General features: G+C 40.8%; 1 protein-coding gene across 2 annotated transcripts in view; it reads right to left on the reverse strand.

The window, feature by feature from the left end:
* Nucleotides 1-726: 726 nt before the first annotated feature.
* Nucleotides 727-27,344, reverse strand: part of mafa (MAF bZIP transcription factor a) — a 65,135-nt gene continuing 38,517 nt past the window's right edge. Inside the window, exons 3-4 of one of the 2 annotated variants that reach the window (XR_008649251.1) lie at nt 2,682-6,380; nt 727-2,648 (exon numbers count right to left, since the gene is read on the reverse strand). The gene's annotated coding sequence lies outside the window, so the exon portion shown is untranslated. Of the gene's footprint in view, nt 6,381-27,344 lie in introns of both variants that reach the window. The other variant, XM_033990055.2, reaches the window with a different exon arrangement.

Consider the following 27,344-nt stretch of genomic DNA (forward strand, 5'->3'; position numbering starts at 1 on the left):
ATTCATTCTTTAGAAGTGAAAAAACAAACAAAAAACAAAACTGTAGAAGACGTTTTCTTGGTACAATAATTATTTTATTAAATTTAAAATATCTTTAGCACAGGTTAAAAATTAGACACTTGGGACTGAACATGAATGAAAATAAACACTCTTAAAAATTAAAGAGACTTTGTCTTCAATTTGTTTCAAGAGATCTCTTTTGTCAGCTTAGAGTTGATAAGGAAGAGGCAATTTTGGCATTATTCTTGATGAAATTGATGAAAATATTTATTATAATTACAAATATTGAGCCGGATTTGGTTCATTTGGAATGAATCACATTTCATGTTAGAGCAGTCTCATTGTTTTCTTACTCTAATGACATTAGTTTTTACTCAGGCGAGACAACTTGGAGTACCTATTGATTAGCTTTGTATCATATTGTTTTCTGGGCTGTGTTAGACACAAGTTATGCAAGTATTTATCTAGATTATGCATGTGTGCATGCAGCGGCAAAGGAAACTTCATAAAATGTCATTTCTTTCAAACCTATCAAAAAACAGACCTCGCCTCAAACCTTAATAATGAAATGACAAACAAAAACATGAGCAAGGCCAATGCATTACATCTGTCAGAAAACATTAACAGGAAAGACACATGTCTGCTCTCAAACAGTTTGAGTCTGACTGCAGCCGCTACATGGAATAAAGCTCTACTCTCCAAACTGCGTCAATGCAGTGTGCCAAATACAAAATCATTTTTGAAACAAAGGAAGTAACTTACTCATTTCCAGTAGCTACAAAGTGTTGGTTAATGTGTTTGGGTTTGGTTTAGGTTTTGAAAATCAAGTCTTAGACCCCATCAGCAGAGGAGGTAGTGGAGCTTCACTCTCCCTATCGGCTGCAGCCAGACCCATTCTCAATTAGTTTACGACCCATAGCAGAGATCACAAATTTCAAATGATGTTTCATTGTGTAACGTACATGCCATAACTGAAGCCTGGATTACAAAAGTACCTGAACAAATTGCCAGTATAGTAGCATGCATAGCTGTTTAGTATTTACATGTATTTACAGAGTCAAACTAAGAATAACAAGTGTGTTTAATGTTTCATTTACATCTAAAATGGAGACCAGAAAGCAGCCTTATAGTGACACGATGAGTAATCCTGACATGCACATAGAGTAGTCTGTTGTTTAAAACCCTACCGTTTACATAGAAACAGCTCAATTAGTATATCCCAAACTATTGCTACCAAATTGCATAACACAATGTGTTTTTCACTGTCTGAGCGTGGGGCTCAAAAAGGTTAATTTACAATGTTAACCGTGCCGTGAAGGGAAAAGCAAATAGGAAAGAGCATGCACAGCACCAGGAGGACATTAAGCTGCAGTCACATCTCTCTCTCTCTCTCTCTCCTCTCCCTCGCTCAGTCCAGTGACAACAGTGGGCTCCCTGATGTGTACAGAGACACAGGGCTATCATCATCCATCATGGAGACACTGAAAGCATCTTTCAGCAGTGATCAGACTCTAAGCAGACGCACAACACTGACACCTTCTCCCTTTTGCCTTGTCTGGTTGAGGACTGCAGAGAATGGCCTTTTACAGTTACAAAACATATGCACGAATGTCCAACACAAAGGAAACACATCTGAGAAAAAGTCTACAGGTAACCTTATTGCAAAGTACTACATTACATCATATGCATATGCACGTCTTGAAAGCTTACATCATGGAAGTGTTCCTGGAAGACATATTGAATATACTGTGAGTGGAGTTTGGAGTCTCAGGTGATAGCGGCGCATAGGATACTGCACACATTAAAGATATTGCTCAATTACAGTCAGTGAGAATAACATTTCACACAGTGTCCCTGTAGTACTGCTGTTCTGTCCACCTCCATCTCATTTACACTGCACTGCTAATATCACTGGGGATCCATAAACACTTGATTTCAGAAGTGCCTTTGATAAAGCAGTGCACCAGCCCAAGAGCATGTTAATACGCTTCTCCATGAAGCTTATCTGCAACTGAGGTCACCAGGGTCAAGTGGCAAGGGGCTGATCACCATAGCAATATGACCCAAGAAGCAGTTACCCCTCGTATACCCTCTTATAGCCCCTTAGACAATCAGGGCCAACCGTGGGCCTACGGTTGAATAATCAAAGACCCTGCCTATACATAATGATGTAGGAGGTTTACTGGATCCAGCAGGCCAACTTAACCTGTGGTTACATAAAAGGGCCTCATTTACAAAGAAATAACATTTTTACTGTCCAACAGCCGGGCTAAGAGTGGACCTTTTGAATTAATTAATATATAAATGTGATATTGTTTAAACTACAACAGGATTTTTTTTTAGAGAACAGGACTCTGCCTCCTGTTGTTGTCTGGTACATGTGATCATACCGTATAATTTGGTGGACTAAAGATTGGGCCTTTGAAGAAGACTTTGATAGCATATGGTTATACCCTGCTGCCTCACACTCTCTGCTCTGTAGGGGGCCAGAGGGATGCATGCACAACTTTGTGGACTGCACAAACTTTTCACTTCTCTGAAACTGAGAGATTACACGCCAATCACAGCAGGTGGAACAGCAGGCCTCCAGGCGTCTCCCCTTGAGCTCCTCTAATCTCCATTTTACACCCTAAAGACAAACTGCTATCCTACACATACACACACACACATGCAAAGCACACACACGCACACTCACACACACTTGGAAGGCACTATCAACATAAATCAACTGCCATACCTCCCAAACTGCCTTGGCCGTCTGACCATGATTTTGTGTACATTGTTTTCAGTCTTGTTGATGTTATTCCTTATCAGTTGTTTCAAACCAATCAGAGAGTTTTTCTTTCTTCTGGCTCTGGCACTGCAGACTAAATCAAGCTGTCACAAACCAGACTGCACAGCTAAATGGTGCAGCCTGAAATGCCACCTGTCCATGGCTTGTGGCGATATATTATTCCACATTTATTTATTTTTATATGGAGAACCAGCTATATGGTGGAAATGCATCAGCTTCCATGCAGTGCCTCTTTTAATCTTGCACAGCCATTTGAGTAGTTTTCTCCCCAGATAATCAGACCTAAATGATCCATTAGCTCATCGGATGCAAAAGATTTGGTTTACAGCAGTTGTCAGAGGTATTACACAGTGGTCAGCGTGGTGCATTTATTCCAATTGAGGCATTTTGGTTAATCCTATTCATTTGGTCCACCACCAAATCTTCTCGGAGCCCATCTCATTTCACAAAGGGGGCTTGATGGTTAACTGTTCACTCAGAGGCTTATGTGATGACCAATGAGGGAAAGAGTAAGGTAATGCATCCCTCACTAGCTTTGCGACATAAGGAGGTGTTTATTTCAGACATGGAACAACTAATCTATGTGCATTTCTTTTGTTTGATTTACTTTTTCTTCTTCAAATGATAAATTGTATATAGTATGGGTTTTTTTTTAATGGCAAAATGTAGATGTTTTGTAAATGTAAGAATCAGAGCCATGTTTCCAGACAGTGCGGGTAAGCCAGGGTCAGAACAGTTGACTTAGGGATGCCTTATTGTAATCCTTTGACCCACTCACCAGCCTGACCCTGACTTGACAAATTGTTTCTTCATCACTCGAACCGTAACCGTTTAAATCAGACAAAAGTTCCTCGCTGTTCCCATCTTACATCCTTCTTTGTTTAATCCAAAAACAAGATTGTACTTATCCTATTCTTAGCCTGCCACAGAGAAGCAGAGATCATTTGTTAAAGGAAATTATTACTCCAAAGAACAGAGGGGAATTTGAGAGAGAGCTGCTTGTGGCAAAACACTGTATAAAGATGAGATCTGAGAGGTGAGGAGATGAGAGAAAGAGGCGGAGGAAGAGAGATTACGTGGGGCCCCAGTAAAGGTTGTTCAGACAAAAAAAAAATCTGGCTGGGGCCCTATAGGGTAAATCTGAATTAGTAGTGCACTATATCCTCTCCATCCCTACCCCCTCCGCCTGTGCCCATATCCATCATGTTAATATACCTACAGCGTGGCCCTCTGGGTAATATATCTTTGACCTGTGATTACTCTAACAGCTTATTGTTTGCACACTGAACAATCCCATTATGTCGGGGATCTGTTTACATACAGCCATGCCGTTTAGATTAGCACAGTGTGTGTAGGTGAGCGGGCCGAGGGAGCTGCTGTTGCCTTTGCTGTGTTTGAGCAGTGTGTTCACATCGAGGCAGTTGCTAAATCTGTTTCGGGTCAGGACAGGGAGAAGCCTACATGAGGCTTGGGTGAAAGGGCAAGAACAGTTCAGATGATGCCGCCTACAGATTTACACTATGTTGAAAATAGGCGAGGATCAGAAAACTGCAGTGGCATCGACACATTTATCTTGTAGCTTTGTTTTTTGGTTTGGCTTTATTTGTTCCATTTGAGTAATAGTTTAGTGGTGTACAGTATTACAAAAATATTAAACATCAATTGGTATTCGTTTTTTTTTTTATTATTATTATGATTATTATGGTTTATTATATTTTTTTCTCACAACAGGGGCAGAGATTTGTACAGACCTTATTGTTTGCTACAGTGCTACATATCTGGAGTAGATGGATGTTAAAGAGTGAACAGGACACAAGGGCAGCAGGTCCTAAAGCACAGACTGCACATCTGCTGAGCTGTGGTCTGAGCTGTGGTCTGCTCATTAACACAAAGTTAACCCCAGCAGGACATCAGCTCACCCGGCCCACAGAGCCTCCACATGTCTGAGGTCAAAGGTCACCCACCCTCTCAGAGGAAGTGCCTTTGTGAGAGACAGAGATCAGACAGGCACACTCCTGTGACTTTTCAACTTTGGGCAGGATCCAAGTTTCTTGTCTTTCCTTTCTCCAAAGACCTCTGCAGGATCCCTCTGACCTGCTCTGATCCAGGACTTTCCTGGCAGACTCACTGCATATCTGTGTTTTTGACAGGGGATGAAAGGACGGGGGTTGACAGCAATCCGCGGGACACTTATTTCTCTTAACTGAATTGCCCTTACATGACCACATCACGTTATGTTCCAAACATCGGTCTTCAGTTTGACATTAGCATCCATGTTCACATGCTTTTCAGTATTCAATGGACAATCTACTCATTAAAGTAAAAGGACAAAAGAAGGAGAATTAGTTTATGTATGTACCTTATGAACCTAATTGGATTATTGTTTAAGCAAAGTTTGGATTATCATCTGTTTTGTTTTTTTTAAACAGATGATGTGAGTTGCCTGTGGGCTTGATCCCTCTGGAAATCAACATGCAAAGTACAGCATCTTGAACTTTACATAGTGTACATATATACAGCAGTGGAAGTATTTTAGTAAAAGGGTGTAATACGCTGTGTGAGATTGTGTTCCCTGTTGTTGTGTGTGTCCATCAGGTCCACTGGGGTCTGCAGCGGGCTGAGGGACAGTGTCATGGAGCCCTGATGCCCAGCACATACTGAGAGGTAGAGGATGCACTGCTGAAGGTGAGCCGCCCGCCTTTTCCATCACAAGCTTTCTAGTCCTGGCCAGTGTCATCTGTCCGTTCCTTGGCGCACATTGTTACCACTGACTCCATTTCGTAGTCTTCATAGTTCATAGAAGAATGCCCTACAAGGTCGCTCCAGATCCAAGTGATATTTAAACCATGCAAGGGTTAACTTGAATCTTGTGTTGTCACCCTCACAGTATTGCAAAGTGTAAAAAAACATGAACCAGTTTCAAAAGAATTGAAATATAAACACGTCCATGGGTCAGTGTGTGGCTTTGCTCTGATGGGATGAGGTCTTCAGCACTATCTGAAATTAATGACTTTACTTTGATTTAAATAAAATGAGTATACATATTGGTATTTCTGTCGTTCTAAGAAAACAAGTATTTCTAAAAGTATTTAAATGTATGCTAAAAGGTTTTAGGTGAGTATTGGGCTACTGTCCATGCTGCTTTATTTACTTGTTCCTATTTACATGAAGCAGAGGGTCTACTGGGGTGGAAGACAACTGAAGATACAACGGGTTGTACAATGTCCTTGTCCAAATATCTTCAGAAGACATGATTACTAGCCAGCCTTTGGCTAAAACTTTCTCACACCATCCAAAGTTTGAGTTTTTCATTAGGATAAATGTTTCTGTATCAGGAGAAGATGTATTTACAGAAGCATGCATCATGGTCTCCCCTTGAGTAGACAGTAGTCATTCCAACATTGGTTCTCTGTATTTTCTACAAAAAATCTGGAGCCAACGGCCAGGAAGGGTGACGGAGTCCTACAGAGTTTCTCTGTAGAGTCGAAGGATTTCTGAGCATCAGAGTTGAATGTTGTGCTTTGTAGGTGGGTTGGAGCGATTGGTCAGCCGCTGTGATGTCATCACTGCTTCAGTGCTCTGCCATCTGTGAACAAAGAGGGGTTTGGGAAGAGAAAAGAGAGAAAAGTTGAGCATGAGTCACACCTTTATTGTTACAAGAGTGCAGCAACCACAGGCATAACAACCTCAGCCTTATTAGAGGGTGATGGCAAAGTGACTCATGGTGTCAGTATTTGGATGTGCAGGCCCTGCGCCGTCTCTACAGCCTGTATGAAAACTGAGGTGACGTGAGCACCCTGTGAGTGTACATGGCATTCCTCTGGCTCAAATCCACAGTGACACTGTGAGCAGTGTGTGGTGACTCCTTAATCAACTTCTATTAGGGCCAAGGAGAGAAGTGCATTTAAACCGACTGTGGCTTTGCATGTAACCACGTTCATTCACTGATGGTCCTGAAAAACACTGAGCAGGTGATCACTTTGTGTGTATCAACATATATATAGTAATAGTGGTAATAATAGTGTATGTGTGTATATATATATATATATATATATATATATAGGTAGAAGTAAAAGTAGTAGATTACAAATTCAGCAGTGACAACAGAGATTGGTTACAAGCTCCACCATGTATTGTCCAGCTTTCATCAGTAGCGACCCATGTCCTACAAGCTATACGACCGAGATCACACACACTGCCCTGAGGCGCTCTCCCTGCGCTCCGCACTAGCCCTCCTGACTGACTGAAGTCCCTGTGATAAGGTCTGTGATGGGAATGCGGGGGCCATTTGGACCTCCAAAGCCAGGTGTTAGCGCTTCAGTTCGCTGCCTCATCAATAATTGACAGAGGCAAACCAATCAGAACAATTTGCTCACCACAGCGAAGTGCTAGAGCAGCCTAACACCAGTGAATCATTAATGAGGCAATTAGCTGAAATGGTTAGACGGTTAGGCAGTGCTCCTGTGACGTTCCTCCAGCGGTGTCCTGATCCCACATCTGCAAATGATGGACTGATAGAGCCCTAAGACCCTATCAAGTAGACACCTTCTGAGGGCTTAAATAACACAGGACAGAGGAATTAACTTTGTTAGAGCTGGAGTCAGTTGGTTGGTGTGAGCTCCTCTTCTTTTGACCGCAGTGGACAACCCAGCTGACTAGGAAACTGGCTTTTATTGGTTGTTACCATCGCAGAGCCCACCTCATGCTCCCACTCTTCCCCGAACATCCAAGTGTGGGAGAGCCTTTCTGGACAGAAATAAAATCGACTTCAGTGGCATCACTCAAACATGGGTGAAGCAGCAACAACAATAACAGCAGATATAGGCTTTGCCTTTGAAGAGTGCAGATCCTGGATTGTTGTATGAAAGGAAAATCAAAGCCCCAGGGGAGCTGCTCACAAAGCCCCATCGATCCGCCATATTGGAACCATTTCATAGTTTATCGATGTGTCTCTACCAGCTTTCACCCTGAGCCCAGCACATGTGCTCAATTAAACCAGCAACCTTTATCCAGCAGCATAGCAGGTGCTAAGAGAGGTGCATGTAACACAGTGTCAGTAGTTCAGACAGACTTTTGATTCTAACACTTACCTCTAGTAAAGTTAACTCAATAAAATATAAACTCAATCTCAATCAGAATGTGAAATAAAGTTTATCCCATTACCACCAACAGAATTAGTCTAAATAAATAGCTGAAATATTTCAGTGTATGCTGAAAGAATCAATGCTTGGCTTTATATTAATATGCACATTTTTAGATACTTCTGTGTGCACAAATATTGTTCAAATGATGCACTTTTGTATTTTCTTTTCTTTCTAATTATAAGGTTGGGGATACTCATTATTACTATTCCTTCTATTTCTTTTTAGAGTCAATTGAACCTCTGCTAATGCCATTAAGGACAATGGAAAGGGCATATCTCGATTCTGCATCTGTGAGATATTCGGAAATACCCCCGTGAGGCTGATGATAACCTGCTCTATTGACTCGGATCACATATTAGTGTCGTAATACGAAATGTAAAAGTCATTGATTCGTTATTTTACATGGGTTAAGTTGTGTATGTTTAAACTGACACTTTAAAAGGAGCAGATATGAGGCTGTTTTAATGATTCTTATTCATTCTTATAGCTCTCCTGGGAGGCCACCTTCAATAAATATTTGCAAACAGGAAATTTGCTGGACATCTTGAGAGAGTCATTACCACTGAGCCTTATGTGCTCTGAGATTAACATGTAATTAAAATAATAAATCAATATTTATTAAGCTATTCCTCAAATTCAAAAGTGCGGGCCCTGAGATGCCTTTAGAACTGACCTCAGAGTCCCACTGCTTTTAGAAGCCACTCTTTTAAATGGCTGCACCTTAAGCCTCTTTTCCTTTTGCATGGTTTGCTTGGGGCTGCCTTAGAGCGGGTCGTTTGGTGTGACTCCCTTCAGCTCACTTGCTTTTCCAGCTCGGCTCTGGGTCCAGGGGCAGAGCTCTGCTACGTGTGACACTGACGTCACCCAAGCATAACTCAACTTAAATCAAATCTAAATAGTATCTGAATTGTACTTGTAACTGTCTGGCCAATCTCAGCGATTCACAAAAGACGTAGTAAGTAATTTCAAGTTTGTGGCGCTGTGAGATGAGGCTAAAGCTAAACACAAACTTCTTCTGGTTTATCGTCAGCTTTTTCTGCATTTATTTCTCTGCTCCTCTGTGTCATGTTTTAGTGCCTCTTTATGCGTTGCATTGGGTTTGGCTCATGTTGAACACGTTATGCTCTGGAAATATAATATGTTTGAACTTTATACGTGACTGTAGTGCATTGATAAACAGGAAACAGCTGTTGCATTTGTGCTAGCTTTGTTTTGTGGAAGATGGTCATGGTCACATTTTTATATAGCACTTTCCCACCTTCAAGACACTTTACATCAAGGAAACACTCACACATTCACACACACACTCATGCACCAGTGATGTTTATGTCGAGAGCGGGATTCAAACTGCCAACCTTCAGACAAAGACTCTACCAACATATTAACATATAAGTTGCCATCACTGGATATACAGCAATTTATCACAAGATCAAGTCAGTGTTTGGTGAGAAATTGCTATTTTAAATGTATATCTGCCTTTTGCCATCTTGTTTTCACCTGACTCTACATTCTCTCTTATCTAGTCATCATGTTTTGTCATTAACCATTCCCAGAGTCATCCCATACTGACCCCAGACCTCGCTGGGAGCTAGTACCGTCCAGGGTCTGTTTCGGCCCTTCAAATGGGGCGGGACAGTTCACAGTGGAGACGCGTGCGGCCCGTACCGGTTTGCTCCAAAGCAAGCCAGTGGAAACGAGACTTTACTGCCCAAGGACATGCATACTAATGTAGCTATAGTAGATTCAAGCTTATGCGTTCAATAGGCTGTGAAGAAATACATCGCACAGTATAAACCTCTCTCTTGTCCATCCTTTGAAATGAAAAGGCTTGATGGACTGCTGGGTTCATTGTTTAAAATTACTTGACATATAAATGGCCCAGGAAAACATTGGTTGGCCTCAATTATGCATTGAAAATAAAGTTATGAGCTGGAGGGAGAATTATTGATGTTGGCACCATGGAGCAAGAGCATGGTTGGCAATGTGTCACACTTACTTATATATTCATATTTTTTTCCTGATGCGTCATCTTGTATTGATACATTTTCATCTAAAGCCCTATGACGCCCTGGTCGGTGAACGATGGAAACACACAGTGAAATATTGGAAACATAATGCAGTATTACTGGAAGAGAGGAAACAGATAACATATTGAGTAACATAATGTATTCTCATAAATAGTAAATATTAAATAACTCACTGCATACTTTATAAATGTATTGCACCAAGGGTCACTTATGTGATGAAATTTGATCCTTACCTGCAATAGTGCAAAAGGATATAATAAAAAGCACATGCAGAACAGCTTTATATAGTATATGATTGAAAGAAGCCACAGCTAAACCAATTTACAGTATATTTGAGAAATGTTATTATCTTTAAGCTATGAATAAGCAAAATATCAATTTGAATAACCTTCCCTCAGAAAAGAAATTTGACATAACACATGGCAGACAAAAGCTTTAGAGCCATGATTATACAAACATAAAGGTTAAGTTTGTGATGGGGGACTCGCACTACTGTACAAAGGACACCTCCAGCTCCGTCCTTGTTGACATTTGCTCGCCGATAGCTGAATCTGACCTTCCTCATCAGAGGTGACATGACTCGCACAGTGGAAGCACGGCCGGACTTGAATGAACAGTACTGACATAATATCTTGAGCGTCTCCGTTTCCCGTAGTGACAGTAAATAAACTTCTCATCCAGACTTCCCTGACTCTTTGTACAACACTTGGGCTTCTTAAATTATTCCTACTACACATTGTACTACATACCCATACCGCATTGTTTTCAGCACATGCAGATTTTACTATTTAGTCTGTTTCAGTTTCAGACCTCCATGACTCAAAACTCCGTCACTCTTACGGCAACTGTGATCCTTTTTTTTGTAAGTTATATTTCCAATAAATGACATGCTTTACGTCAATCAGCCGTGGGAGTCCATCGTGAACCTCTGCGCCTCACCTAAGTGTGTGCGGCCCATTTGGGAGGTGTGAACTGTTTTCTGTAACGGGGGCAGCCTTCGCTTCACTTTCCCCAAGCCCCATTATGTTCAGCTGTAGTGGGAGGATCAATAACTATCAGAGCACGAGGATAAATACATTTATCACACTATGATACTACACAATACTACAACCTGAAACATTCAGCTACATGTATCCACAACTTATGATACTACACAGTACTACAACCTGAAACATTCAACTACATGTATCCACAACTTATGATACTACACAATACTACAACCTGATACTTTCAACTACATGTATCCACAACTTATGATACTACACAATACTACAGCGTGAAACATTCAACTACATGTATCCACAACTTATGATACTACACAATACTACAACCTGATACTTTCAACTATATGTATCCACAACTTATGATACTACACAATACTACAACCTGATACTTTCAACTACATGTATCCACAACTTATGATACTACACAATACTACAACCTGATACTTTCAACTATATGTATCCACAACTTTATCTGTGCCTAAAAGATCAACTTCTCTATAAAATCATTGATGTATCATTTCAACATATATTCATGTGGCTGAGATAGTAATGAATGACTTTGGAAAATGTATTTTTCCGACCATTTTCCAGTTCAATTAAAATGAGGAATTTGCATATTTTAAGCTGACAATTTGTTATATTAATAATGATTATTCCGTTGTGATTAATTTTGCAGCCCTAGCTGGAATAGTATTGAAAAAAATAACATTTGCAATAATTGTAAAAAAAAAAGAAAAAAAGAGAAAAATAAATAAAAAAAGAAATAAATACATAAGCAATAAATAAATAAATAAATAAATAGATAAATAGATAAATAAATAGATAAAATAAATAACTAGATAACTAGATAAATAAATAAATAGATAAAATAAATAAATAAATAAAATGAATAAATTACAGATATATATATATTTTTTTTCTCAGCACATTTTTCAGCTGTATTCTCTGTTCAGTCTGTTCCCATGGCGAGGATGAGGAACAGGCGTTTTGACTTATTACGGGACATTATTGCCAAGAACAGTTTTCATTGTATTTAAAGATGTTTAGTGAGCAGTGACAAACGAACATGCTTTATATTTTGTATCAAGAGGAAAAACACATGTCTGAAGCCAATGAAGTCAGCTCTGCCTCTAACTGAGACCATCTGGACCTAATCGAGTTTTCCCCTTTGAATCAACAGCTGCTGAAATTACACCGCAATATGATTTCCCTCTGTATAAATGTTAGCTTATTGTTTTAAATCTGAATCTGCTTGTCTTGTAATGTTATTGTGTGGTTTTAAAATGTGTACTCAAATGAAAGCCTTTGTTGCATGTAGAACTATTGTTACTTGTTTGTGGAGAAATATAAAATAAACACAAAGCCACAAACAGTGTCTATGGGCCTATGTGTTTTATATCAGTACACGGCCTGGATAAAGTGGCTTTCCATGAAACACGCTGTGAAAAATCCGTGCCAATACAACCCTTACACACTAGGGTGCTGAGTTGTGGTGGTATATAACATGTTGAATTTCAAAAGAAAGATTAAAGTGAATTTCTATTAATTCCACTGCATTAAAATAAACGGAATAGTAAAAAGTACAAATCAAAGTAAATCAAGAGTAATAACTATTGACTCCTCTTAAAAAGGCAAAATTCAGTTATTCCTTTTCATTCACCTTTCTCCTTCCTCCTCCATTTTGCTCCTATAAGCTCGTTTGTGTGTGCGTGTTTGCGTGTGTGTGCGTGTGTTTTTGCGTGTGTGTGTGTGCGTGCAGCGTTGATCGAAGGCCCGACTGTGTCTGTCAATCTGTCAGCGGCTGACACTTTTACAACACGCGCACTACACTGATGGGTGCCATCATTCACATAACGATTGGCCCTCTCGCTCAAATCTAAAGACAAGAGCAAGTGAGCGGGCTGGAGGATTGGATGTGAGCGGAGCAGGTGACTAATGGCTGTGTGGAGCAGACAGAACAGAGGAGGAGATGGCACTTTGCTCATATCTGTACAGCAAACGCGTGTCGCTATTTCAACATTTTCATAAGCTTTACATGTTGACAGATTTTCCTCTCTGCGCTACAGTCTGTGGTTTGTCTTTTCCACCCACTTGAATTGACTCAACGACGTTCTGCTTTTATAATTTTACATGTTTTATTGTTTTGAATATACTGTTTAACAAAAAAAAAAGTGAAAAATGTTTATGACTGATGTTCTCCAAGTAAATTTGTAATGCAATTCAGTGTTATTTTAGGAGATTTTTTAAGTTTAGGCTTATTTTATGTATATTTTATTTCAATTTTCTATGATGCCTTTCTCAAACTTTAGACACAGTTCCCCTTGTGAGATATACACATTTTTTCACTTCATATTAAATACAATTTGCATATGTTAACTGTAAGAAAACATATTACTAAATGAGTTGTCCTAAACACATTTATTGCCATATGGTCTTTTCAAGATATTTGACCATATTTTACATGTGAGCAGTATAGACTAATTAAAAGAGTGCACCATAAGGAACAGTTGGATCTGCACAGATCTCATGGAGTGTTCCCTGGAAACAAGCAGCCCAAAGCGGCCCGGAGGACACAGAAGTCAGTGTTTGTCTGTTTGCTGGGACACTAACAGAAGCCTGTAAATCCTTCTTTTCATATAGGAAACATGTCCAAAGTCTGTGTCTAATACGCTCATATGCACCTGCCCATCCCAGTAAGTTCCACTCGCTCTTACCACATTAATCATGACAGGGGCTGGGTTTCTTGAAAGGGCCTTACATGTGCTCTGTCCTGGGCCTGTGTTGTGATAAACTCAGGTGTCATGTTTGTAGAGTGGATCAGACCTGGGGATGGCCGCTGCTTAAATCTACACTGGCAGGTGATGACATGATGTGGATGGGCATCCTCGTCCAGCCTCCTCTTTGTCTTCTTTCCTTCTCTCCTTGCTGTAGTTCCTTTCCTCCCTCCTTCTCTCCTTGTAGCATGGATGTGTCGAGCACAAGATGTCAGATTATTTCCCAGCAGACAGTGCGCTGTGTGACAGAGGGACTGGAGCTGTACATCAGTAGATGACACTTCACTTCCCCCTCCTTCTTCTTCTTCCTCACATCAAATATGGCCAAGCCTTTTTGATCACTTAAAAGGCTTGTGTTAGGAGCGGAGCCCACTCTTAAACAAAAGAGTTTCATCTGTCATGTTTGTCAGTAGGCCATATGTGCCGCTTAACTACTTTTCCATCAGAGGGGGAATTCCACATAATGCCACATGAGAAAAAAGACAGAATAGTATTTTTCTCCAACTTGGTGTTTTTGTAGGCAGTGTTATTTTTCTTATTTATTTTTATTTTTTATCTGATTTACATTTCCCAAAGAAATTTTCTTTTGCCAACAAGTCCACCCATATTGATCTGACCCTAGACAAACTTGCTATTTAAAAATAATAATAATAAGAATGACTTTGAGGAAGGGGTCGTGCGAGCCAGCCGCTTAGCATATTGTTTCTATGGCACCTGTGCCTGGATGAATAACTCCAGAGAGTGAGCTGGCAAAGCCCACTGCGATACTAGAAATTACAATACTAATTCAGCACGGGGGATTTATTCACCAGCCGGGGACAATTTATGACAGCGTGCGGACAGGGCCAGCACAGGCACAGGAAGAAGGAATAATAATGCTGGCCAAAGTGATTAGCTCAATGAGAGAAACTGTGTGTTTGTAGCCCTGCAATTATTATTGTGTTTCTCATCACATAATGAGTTTGAACAATGCAGTTAATGGTATTATTGGCCAGGCACCAGGAGCGAGTGTATATAAGCTTGATAGCACTTTTTCATCAATAAATCACTCTAGTGCACATGGCAATATTTAAATCTATGTTATTAAAACTGTTGGAACAACACTATCAGATTTATGTTGTGTTATTTTATTATAGATTGATTATCATCATCACAGGCATATCTGATTTGCGTGCAGGCAGCTGGAGAGCGATTGCTTTAATCCATTTTGATTGCTCTGCGGAGGAGCGCTGCGGCTCTGCTTGAATGGACAGCTCCTCGCTGCTGCTCCTGTGATTGGCTTTGCAAATAAAAGATTGTTTTCTTCCCCTTTGTGCTTTGTTTCCACCACACACTGACAACAAACATCATATAAACACTTAAAATCCTCTACCACTTCATTTGTGTGAGTAACACTCAGCTGTTTGTCATCATCAGAATATGATGATCATCAATGATAACAATGACTCTGAGGCCTTCAGACTGAATAAGAATTATATGAACATAAATAAATAGAATTGTGTTGACACTGATGTCCATAATTATTAAACCAGTTCCACACACATCTCACCCACACTGTTTATTTGCGGGGAATTTAAGGTGGCTTAAATGTTTTTTTGTGGAATGTAAATGTGCTGTTTTTCAGGCGATCAGGCCCTCAGCCCCAGCCTGGCAGCAGAGGCAGTCTAGCATGTACGCTCACCGATACGCAGCAGAATTACGGGCTCTCACAACTGTGACAGGCCTGAAATTACAATTGAGTTTCACTCTTTCCTGTTTCCACCCCTAGCTCCTTCTTCCCCTTTTTCTTGTTCTCTCATTCTCTCCACTGGCTCCCTCTCTCTGACGGCTCAATAACAGGTGCCATGCTAAGAGAGCTGTTCCAGCCGCCCCTGAGTGGTTGTGTCAGCACCAGTGTTAAGGCTGAGCTTTCTAACCTGCTCACCATGCAGGAAAATCCAGCAAGAAAAATCTCTTTGGTCCCCAAATGGCACCCACTGGGAGCCATCATGTGCTAAATTCCACCGGGTGGTTCTCCCTCGTTATGTGTCTGTGGCCCCCGGACTCCGATTTACAGATACAGCCATACTGAGGCTTTCTGCATGGCCAGCCCACGCAGCTGTGATCAGCAGAAAAAAAATGACGACAAAATAAATAAATAAACAAATCAACAAACACATAAGAAAAGGCCATTTCTTTGCAAATGCTTGAATAAGGAGTTTTTGTGTGCCATCTGCAGAAAATGAAGCGCTCAGTCGAACCCTGATTGCACTTACACCGGTTTGGCCTGACTACTGAAAAAACCTGTTAAATGTAGGAAGTGGTACTATTGGTGCGAAAACAAATTGATAAAAGCTTTTGTACGCCTCCTCTTACTCTTGATTTGAAGAGCCAATTTACTAAGTACGACTCGGGCTGATTCTGACTTCACGTTCCTTAAACACAAACAAGGCAATCTGTCATTACCAACACTCGTCTGTAACATAACCAGAGGCACGCTTCTTCAGATGGATTTTTGTAAAGCAGAGGTTGTTGGCTAAATCTATGCTAATGGGCCAGCTTTGTGGAGAGCCGCGTGGAGAGATGGGATGCTTGAAGCGGGCAATAATCACAGACAGATTGTGTGCAAACAAGAGATGCTAAGTACTTCAAATCTGACACATGAACACCGAAGGGACTATGTTAGGTGATTGCCACTATTCTAAATCTTTGCCACACTTTTGCCAACACGTCATTGAACATTAAAAGTCTTAAACGTGGCTCATCTTCATACTGTCTTCCATGTAGTTTGCATCTCAACATAAATCATGAATCCTTTGTGTACATTACGCTGGTGGGAGGAGTGGATATATGTTGCATATAGGTAATCTAAATTTAGCCATCTATACCATCACAGCCGTTTCATTTTACGCAGACAAAAAATGATAAATTTCAAAGGTGACCTGATGGTTTTCATTACAGTTGATTGATCGGTCCATGTGAGGGTGTCACAAAATGGCCACAGCAGACACTGTACACCTTTGGGAGAGCACAGTCTATAGTGCACTGTAGATGCATAAAGAATATTAGGTCAAAGTCCATAAAACTCAAGACCAAATTTAACTTTTTATTCCGAATGTGCCTGATTCAAAAAGTTCTGACATAGTTATTTATGAAACTCTTTGATAGTGTTTGGGAAAAAAAAGATAGAAAATGTGAATCTCTCTTAAGAACCCATAAATAAGGCGTGCAATTCATCATAAGAGCAAGAAAGAAATGTCAAGGGCACAGGAGTCCCTCTTTGTTGGGGTCACACACACACGCACACAACAAAAACACACACAACATGAACGCTCATGCAAACAAAAGTCTAACACACACACATGCACACGGCGCATTGTGACCACACTGTGCTACATACAAAGTTGAGGCATTGACAAATCACTGAGACCTGGAAGTGGGGCCGAGGTGGGACTAATTGAAATGAACTTTAGAGAAGGGGGGACACCTAATTAAACATGAACTTTCTATCCTGTGTTTGTGTTGACATCATGGGGCCTAAATCTCAGCTCAACTCAGTTCGAACCTGCAAACAAAAGGATACAGTGTGGCACGCGAGTAGAAGGAATAAGGTCATTGCTTTTCCTCAGTGAGAACATATTTTTCCTTGTCTGCAGTCACGGGCGACACTTTGCAGGAGTGTGCGAGGGCCCATTCATTATGCACTGCTCCTCCGCAGAGAGCGGCGCATATGGCGACTTGTGTTTACGCGTTTATCTGCAGACAGCCATCATGAGCTCTGCGCATATTATTGGCACACACACCTGTGAGTGCACGGGGCCAGACAAGTGCATGCGTGTGCATATTTGCCTTGTTTGTTGCTGTTTATTGCCTGCTCTATTTTCTGTGCGACTGGAGCGGGGAAGCTGTGAAGTTTCACTGTAACAGGCTAATTCCTCAGTGGCTGTTTAGAGAGAGTCTCCAGCAGTGCTAAGTGTTCTCCTCCTGGTGCCTGATCAGAAAACAGGAGCACTTTAGTCAGTTTGTTTAAGGTCCCAGGAGAAGGCTCTCATATCCTCCCTCTGCCCGCACTGCCCCTCCAGCACACACACACTCACACACAGTCACACACTCATACACATCGTCACACACACTCACATAGTTTCACACACACACTCACACAGTCACTCACACACTTGCACACACTCACATAGTCTTATACACACACACACACACACAGTGTTTCTCTTCAGCTGATTGGATGACTTCACTTTTTAGAAGCATAAAGCCAAAACACACACACACATATACACGCACACACATTATTGAATTAAAAAATGTAATTGTAAAAAAGCTTACTTATTTATTTCTTAATACAACATGTGTAAATGGCAGGATCAAAACAATAAATCACTGACCAAGTTTAAGTCACTGAACACTGTGGTAGGAAACAACATAACATTAAATGTGAGTATAAAAGTTTGGTGAAACAGGTGAACAGCCGTCTCTGCAGAGCCTCATTACTTTTGCAGAGAAACACTTGAAGAACATCTCAGATGCCCTTGGGCAGCTGGAGGTAGTACGAGCCTTTCATCCCGACATTCTCCCGGTGAGGACTTATTCACAGCCACTATTAATATCAGCAGTTCATTTCAGGTTAGAGCAAATCATATACTATGTGGGCTACTCATTCATACTGTGTGAAAAACACACATTCTCTAACATTAGATATGATAAAGGTGTTTCCATAAAGTGTGTAATACAGAAAATGACTATTGTAGAATTACTTTAAATTTAAATGGGATATAATTGAAATGTCCTCTTTACCCTTTACTAATTAAAAGTGGCATTGCCAATGTTTGTATTTTTACATGGTGAATTTTCCTGTTTCCTGGAGACTCCCTGTGTTCTCCGTAAAGCTCTTTCTTTCTGTGCTATCCCTGTGAAAAGGTGAGTTTTGCTCAGAAAAGCTGACAAGTGTGAAATTACGATAGGAAGTGCTTCATACCTTGCCATTTACCTTCATTCATTACCAGTCCGTACACACGCATTCACACAACTACAAGGCTCAGCTGACTGGCAGATATGGCACCCGTTTTCCATAACCAGACGGAAAACACCACACACATTATGCATGCGCTCTTGTCCAGGCACTTGTAGAAAAAGGTTAATTCTTCAAACAGATTGCTTTGCCTTTGGAGTGCTATTGAAAGTGGAGACAAAGGTGGTGGAGGAGAGGCTGTGAGTAGTGGGCCTACATGGATTATAGCTCATCTATAAGTCTATTGGTCTGGTGGTCCCGGGCCAGAGGCAGGATCCATATGAAGTTCAAAAGAGACACTGAGGGGGTTACTATCGAAACTTTCAAGGACCTGGGATGCTGTCCTGGAGAAGTCGGACTGCAGATGCGCTATTCCTCTATCAATACAGGTGGGAGAATGGAGCCAAAATCTGTGTAAATCAGCAAAACACGTCACCGTAACATCACGTGACCCTCTGAAGATGCCGTCTGAACATGTCAAAGGATGTGTAAGTAACACACTGGTCTATGAAAAAGAACCTGAGGAGTCTGTCTGCTGTGACGAGGGTCCACACACAGACTCCTCATCACTAGCCACAACTTTAATCTCTCGTCTTCTCTCTTTTCTCTGTATAATTAAAAAGGCCGATTTCACACAATCAGACAAAAAAAATAACCCTGCATGAAGTCAGATTCAACTGGAGTACAAAAGGAATCCTAATCCCAGCCCCTACCTCTACCTCTACCTTTTTGTACACACATCATGTTTGCTCATTAAATTACTTGAATAAATGCACTTTATAATGTGTTATTACCTAAATATATTTCAACAATAATAATCCTCTAATCTGAATCTGAATATTATGAAAATTAACCTGGCTATTTAAGTTGTATTTATTTATTTTTGCTTGATATATATTCTGATTTTTTTTTTTTTTTTTTTTTTTCTCTATTAACGTAATTATTAGAGAATGAGTAGAAGGGAACACATGTTGTCAGTGTTGTTCTGAGGTGATCCAGCTGACTGTGGCCAGATTATCACAGGAAGCGCTGGGCAGTAGTAAGTCCTTGTCTTTTAGGACCACACGCTGTGTCCATATCGCGCTGTAGCGTAATTGATACAGGCTCATGCTGTTGAGCTTAACCAGGCCCATCATGGCTCTCCACTCAGATCTCTCAAAGCTGTAGGGCTCCAAGACCAGAGTGCGTGTAACTGCTTCACACACACACACACACGGGGCACAGCTGAGCGCTGCTGGTAAGATCACAGAGCTGGAACAAAGATCCAGACGACATTTGTAACACTATCAGAGTATTTCTTCATATTTAAGTACATTTGTAGCTGGCGTTTAATCACTTTAGAGTATCTTAGCTGTTAAAATGTTGAATTACTTTTATGATCTGGGTCACAATAGTTGAATCATGTAGCGTTTCTGACAGTCTTAATACAACCATCTCCATTTCCCCATGTTTGGAGCTAGCACCATGTCTAGAGTGTGGCCCTGTTGTGTTTCTTCAGGGGGTTAAACCAGCCTGTAATATGAAGTCAGCTACAGTAAGAGCAGATTTGTAAAGTCATGCTGCGCTCAGACTCTGTTCTGCTTTGACAAAGGACTCCTCTGGCTCGGCTCAGAAGCATTAAATCATGTCAGCGTTTGGTGTGGAGAAATGTGGGCCACACCTGAGCGCTCCTGTCCTGTCCGGCCGGGCGGGCTGCAACTCTGTAAAAACTACCGAGGATCCTGTGCGCGCTGCATGGAGGAGGTCCCCTGCTTTTACACCTGCACCTGACATTCTGTGACATTTAGGAAGTCATTAAAGGTGTGAGCGCGCGCTGTGCCAAGACAGAGCTCCTCAGGCAGAGAAGGACCCTCCGAGCTGTCAGCGTATAATGCCTTGTTGGACCGACTGATTACGCTGTCAGGGATATCATAACATTATATTATGCTCTCAGCGGAAGACATATTTACTGTGTTGACAAATCTCGTATGATAGCAAGTGCCGTAAAGCGCTTCAGATGGCCCTGGTAATGCCGCGTCGTGATTGGGCCTCGTGGTCAGTGCAGATATAAGGATGCACCGGCATTATCTGATGAGTGCGGGGGATTCCAGTTCTGTTTGATAATGGCACACAAATACAGAAGGGCTGCAGGAGATAAGAGTCACTTTATGAGCGTTTTCCTTTCCACCATTAAAGTGTGTCCAAATGTAGCTGCTGCTGTGCCCCTTACAGCTAATGTCCTGCCATTTGTCCATCTCTGGCATCCGTCTCCATAACTGCCTGGTTGTAAAAAAGTCCTTCTAACCTACATGATGAAGGACAAGGCTGTCTTTAGTGCGCTGACTGTTTGTGCAGGGGAAGTCCCTGTTCTCAAGTGCCGATTAGGAGCCTCTTCTTGGTTCAAAGCCTTGTCTGCGCTAAGAAGCTGTCTGCTCTGATGGTAACACCAAACACATAAATACAGGCACGACCGGGATTACCAAACTCTGCTCACACCTCCACGCACTACTTTAGACATTTAAAACAGTATCAATTTAAATCATTAGTGCTTCAATCAGGTATAAGGAAAAAAATCAAATGTAGCGTCACAATTATCATGGCCAAAGTAACTGAGATTAGCGATAATATTACAAAGATTATTAACATTTTGGACAACTACAAAAATATGGATATTAGTAATTGTAATCTAAATATCTGAATAAATAAATAAATAATAATAATTTAAAAAAAAACTGTTATAGAATTGTATAGTTCATTCTGGTTCTCCAACGACAATTCCTGCAATTATACAAAATATACCATGATTATTGTCTCTTGTTATGTCTTATTGTCTACTGTCGTGTCTTTAGCTTCAATAGATCACAGGACACCACTGTCAACTCTTTAACTTCATATTGTCTAAGTTATGTGACCAGGTACGACAATCAATCCTCCATACAGAGAAGTAGTAAAGCTATTTCTTCTCGGGTTAACGTTGAGGACACAAAGCTGATTGACATTTAGTGTGTCGCTGCAGCAGCTCTCCTCAGAGCGTGCATACCGTGTCCCAGAGGGGTCAGGTCACTACATGCCATGCCCTGTCTGTTTCATAATGCACTGCTGCTGTCAAAAAAACTATCTTTGACACAAAAATACCTCTGCACTTGTAGTGGTTAATCCCAATAATAGTGTCCTCTTGCTTGTAACGTACGCACACACTACAAACTTAAATTTGACAGGATAATAATTTGACACTCTCAGTTCATTTCCATATTACGTTTTACAATAAATATCTTTACAGTGAGGGGCATTAACAAATGGAACATACTCATATGAAGTTCTCCTTTGGCTTTAGCGTTGCTTTTGATGAATAATTCAATTGCTGCTTTTAATAATTTACCAAAAGGTTATAGTTTAATGCTATGCAAAAATGAGCTTTCCTGTCTTCGAGTTATAGGGTGAATTTTTCAACCCTCTTTGATAACGCAGTGAAATACACCCTGTATTTCTCCACAAGGGCTTTCATTATTGTAGCATTATAGATACTTTTCAGCTTTGGCAGGTACAGTGACCCCATCTTTGTCTGGTTTAAAGGTAAAACTAACCTCACAGACTGGCCCATGTAATCGGCTTACACGCAGGAGCAGGGGGGACTCCGTGTGGGCCCCGCTCTGGCTCCTTATACTCTGTGGTGTCTGTGACATTGTGACTTGGCAATTAACTTTAACTTATGTGCACTGATTATACCAAAGCAGCTTAGCCCAGCAAGGGTCAAAGGATGGCCCAGACTTTAAGGATGGGACAAAACAGGTCACTCATCATCGGATATAGTCATGTAACGTCTAACTGTCTTGGAATGGGGAACTGCAAAAGCAAAGCATTATTTAGAAACTGTAGAGTATTTCGCGTTTATTTCTACCCATAGCTTCGGGCAATGTGTCTAGAGTGCATTGTTAGAACCGAATCACCTTTTTGGAGATGTTTTTTTGGGATAATTTAAGATGACCCACTGAGTCTTATTGGAACAAACTCAGGGCTAAAAATACTCAGACTGTAACATGAATGTCTGATTAGTAATCTTAATTTAGATTTGGATTATTTTGATTTGATATAGACCCAGTGCCTGTGTTTTTCAACTATACGCAGTTTCCATTATAAACAGCACAGCAAAACAGCACAAAATTGTTCTTTTAATTAAATTATTTACATATATTATTTTACATTATATTGCATTATAACAAAAGATAACAACAAGTGACACATTTCTATAATCTAGAGTGGACTAACACCACTATTGATCTATACAAAAGAAATATATTCAAATACACAAAGTACTTTAGTCACAAAATCCCTGTCTGTGCTGTAGCTGCCTGTGCTGTTCTCCCTCACAGCGCGCTCCTCCATCATCTCCTTGTTTGCCTCTTGTTTTGCTAATTTATGACAAGCTCCACATGCAAAATATGACAACCTCCAGGATGCAATTTCAGCTTCTGCGAACAATCAACAAATGTTTGCCTCTCCCTTGGAACAGTGCTTAGTACAAGTGATAAAATCTTTTTTTAGAGAAACAATGGCACGCCGATGCTACTATAAACGGCTTCCTGTTGTGCTGTAGCATCATAGTACTTTACCATCACAGAAGCAGAGAGTCTCATAAGACGGCACAAAGCATCACAAAAGGACACTTAAAACAGCATTGACTTGGAGAGCTTGTGTGTGAGAGATGTGTTCTAAACAGAGGCATGTCTTTAGTCTTTTACACAGGCCAGTCCCAGCTCTCCCTGCCATTTAGCACTCGACCCCAAGCAACTCAAGTGGCTGTTGTAGAATGTCTCAAGGGTAAAAATACTTCAGAGCCAAGCATTCTCCAAATACTAAACGCAGCTTTGGTTCTCATCATTCTGAAGCGACTAGTATAGAGTATTTATCATGTGTACACAGCCAGTCTAAAGTTTGGACACACTTCACATTTATTATTCTTCTTTATTTCCATGATTATAGATTATAGATTCTCACTGAAGGCATCAAAACTATGAATGGACACATACAGAATGTAACAAACAATAAAAAATAAATAAAAAATAGCTACCCTTTGAACCCTGGTTTGCACATTTGTATTTCTTCAGTCTTTTGACAAGGGTTTGCTGTGGAAAAAAAGAGCGGCGACTTTGAGGACTTGAACATAAAATATTCAGACATTTAGTTTTTGCTTTTTTCTCTGCTACATAATTCCATGCATCTTACATTTGTTGTCTTCTGTATGTATTTAAAATGTAGATAGTAGTAAACAAAGAAAAAAAAAAGAAAAAGAAGGTGTAAACACAGGGACCATGTGTGTTTATCACTGAAACTAAACACACACCTGTTAAAAGGAGAATGGAATGATTCTTTTAATAAATCTTTAGTATGATTCATGGTCTGGTTGGTTTTGTCCTTTTAGTTAAAGCTGCAATACCTGTGACTCTCAAACCTCTGGCACATTGCTGATATTCACATGGACACACGGCTGAACAGGACAGGACTATGAGTGGACCGTCAGCGCTCAGTGAGGCCTCGTGATGCATAAGGCTCTTTCTTCTGAGTTTGTGATTTATTTATTTTTACATTATTGTTGTGTATGCCATGGAACTACAAGCAAATTTACAAAATAAAATCTGGTATCATAAAAAAAAAAAAAGTACATGATTTTAACTGTTGTAGTTATACCATTTAAAGCCGACTTAAAGCTGCAAAAGTGCAGAGATAAAGCTGATGTAGTGTCCATGAATAAGTGTTCAGAGCCTTGAACTAGAATCCTTGACAGAGTCTCACTTGGCTTTAATATTAGGGGCCCCTGATTCACACACTGCCCGATATAGGCCTCGGAGACTTAGGAACGTCCTTAGGACTAAATAGGATTGATACATGACACTTCGGATCAGACTTATGGGTATGTGCCTGTCTGGAAGAGAAGCTCTAGACACAAGATGCTAAAGCAGAAAATCATATGAACTTTAAAAGGAAAGAAAGAATCTATATTTGTAACTTAAATCACATCCAGACATAAATGTAGTAATGGTAATAAGAAGCAGAGCTGTCCCACCAGGAGGCTGTCTACAGCCAGTGTTTCATTAAAATGCTGGCCACTGCCTCTTACATCTCTGTGTGCATGTAAATAGTTAATGGGCAGCTCGCACTGCAAGTCCAGGGGCCGGACCAAGGCGAGTGGAGGTCTTCAAAAGTTTCTTCTTCAGTTCAGAAAGAGTGACTTTACATTCCTGTAAAATTCATGATGTGTTTAGAAACCCTATACCCCACCTCAGCTTTGAAGTGAAAGCTATGCAGATTTTATCCTTTTCTCCAAAAGACTCAAATCAGTATAGGAGCACTTAAAAATAGTGGCTCTAACTTCTAAGAAAACATGGACTCCCTGGTGCTCCATCGTGTTGAGTACAAGAGGTAGGAAAGAGTGGTAGGCCTGATGTGGATATAATTTATATTTCCTCACTTTTTACAAAAGTATATAAGTTGAACATTTCAAACCTTTAGACTATGTAAGAGCTGACACTTATGAAGAGTTGACTCTGAAATCTTTTTACTTGTTTTATACTTTAACGTATTAGACATATTTAATATTGCACTGTATTTACATAATTCCTGAGAGTAAAATACAAACAAAACATTCTTTAAAGAAATACACTGTGTATTGGTGGGAAATGTCACTGCCCACAACTGGCATAGTTTGAGAAACTAAATCCTGTCTGTGAGGATAAGAAGTGAGAGATACTGAATCATTTTCAGGTTTACCAGTCGGAACACACACCCAAATGGAGAGACAGAGCACACATGCACAACACATCCATCAGACGAGTGGCTCTGAGCTCTGCCTGCTTTTAACCCTACAGCTATGTACCCCTCTGTCTCCATCCATCTATCTCCTCCCTCCTCTCCTCCATCTCTCCTCCTCTCCTCCTCTCCTCCCTCCTCTCCTGGATAGCTCAAAGTTACTGATACACAGTTTGCCAAGCCAGATGGTCAGCCGCACGGTCAAAGCATGTAGCACTTGGTTTCAACACTCCTCTAACAAACCCTCCTCTCTGCTCCAGATGGCACGCCTTGCCTGGTTCTGGTGCCACAGGGGGACTGCCACCATATCGATGTGACTCAACTCCCCGGGGCGACCATCAGCCTGCACATGTGTTTGGGTAAAAATACCGGACGTGCACTTGTCCTTTTTGCCCTGTTTGCCTATAGTTGCCTCCACCAGAACTGTGTCCTTTGGACATGTCAGTCTCCATGGGCTCAGTAGGAGCTGCTTCAGTAACATGTCGTCCCTCTGTGCCACACGAGTATTTTCAAGAAGAGAAAGTCCCAGTCTGTAAAGAGTCACATATACTGTATTTCTCATTTGATTTTTTTACTTTTAAATTGCTAATTGCATGACTAATGCATAAGTCCCTTCATCTTTCAACAACTCACATGTTGATTTAACGCTTTTTGTAGATAGAGTATATATTGTCTTATTCAGTTGTTTTTCTCAATGATTTCTTCACACACATGCACATGAACACGCACAGCACACGCACAGCACACGCACAACACACGCACAGCACACGCACAGCACACACACAACACACACACACACACACCTCTACACACTGTCACACACACACGTACACCCCCACACACACACACTGTCTCACACACACGTACACACTGTCACACACACACACACACATGCACACACTGTCACACACACACACACTGTCACACACACACACACACACACATCCCCATCTCCGCTGCAGAATGTCCTTGTCTCTCATTGTTCATTAAAATTTCAGATCTTGAAAACATCATAATCTCTGTAAAATTCAGCATCTGAACAGTAATGTGACCAGTGTTTCCGCTGATCACCCTGGTAAATTAAAAAGCACTTGTGAATAATGCCCTCTGTAGTCTAGTTAAATTAATGCCTCAATTAGATTGGGAACATTAAAGGTAGTAATGATAGCATTGCTCTGCATTATAATTTAAGGGCTGCGTGCCTGTCTTTGTGGTGGATGTTTGAGAGCAGATTAATGAGGGAGGATATGGAGATGGTTACAGCGCTGAGAGCCGGGCCCGACTGTACTGGCCTCATACACTCCTAATACTGTGAGCACAGCTTTATCAATCATTTCTGTAACATCAAGGGACTTTGGCTTCATGGCATTGTGAAAGAGCGACCATATAATATCTGACTAAAGACAAAAACAACAATCACAATTTAGGAGGACAATCTGAGCCACACTCATACTTCTATAACTGGACACTAAGACCAATCTCACTTCTTTCTGGAACAAATTAGACCACCATAACAACACATATATTATGTGTCAGTTAAACTGTTTTGTGTCCTTTAAATTTCCCCCAGTTTTGTGCGTTGTGAGATAAAGGTGTGGAAATGCATCCTGGTGAGAACTTCCAGGCTTAAGTGGGCATCTGGCAAGGACGCAGCAGGAGCATCACCTCCGAGTTCCTCCATGGCTCCACCTGAGCACTGGGGTGGGGCTGTAACGATCGCTGCATGTAAGTGATCCATCCCTAATCGATTCCACTGTCAGCATGGACTAGACACTCACCTCTGCCTCTTATCTTTATCTGTAAAGAAGCCTGCCACACT

This window comes from Periophthalmus magnuspinnatus, chromosome 3 (assembly GCF_009829125.3).
Source record: "Periophthalmus magnuspinnatus isolate fPerMag1 chromosome 3, fPerMag1.2.pri, whole genome shotgun sequence".
NCBI lineage: Eukaryota > Metazoa > Chordata > Actinopteri > Gobiiformes > Gobiidae > Periophthalmus > Periophthalmus magnuspinnatus.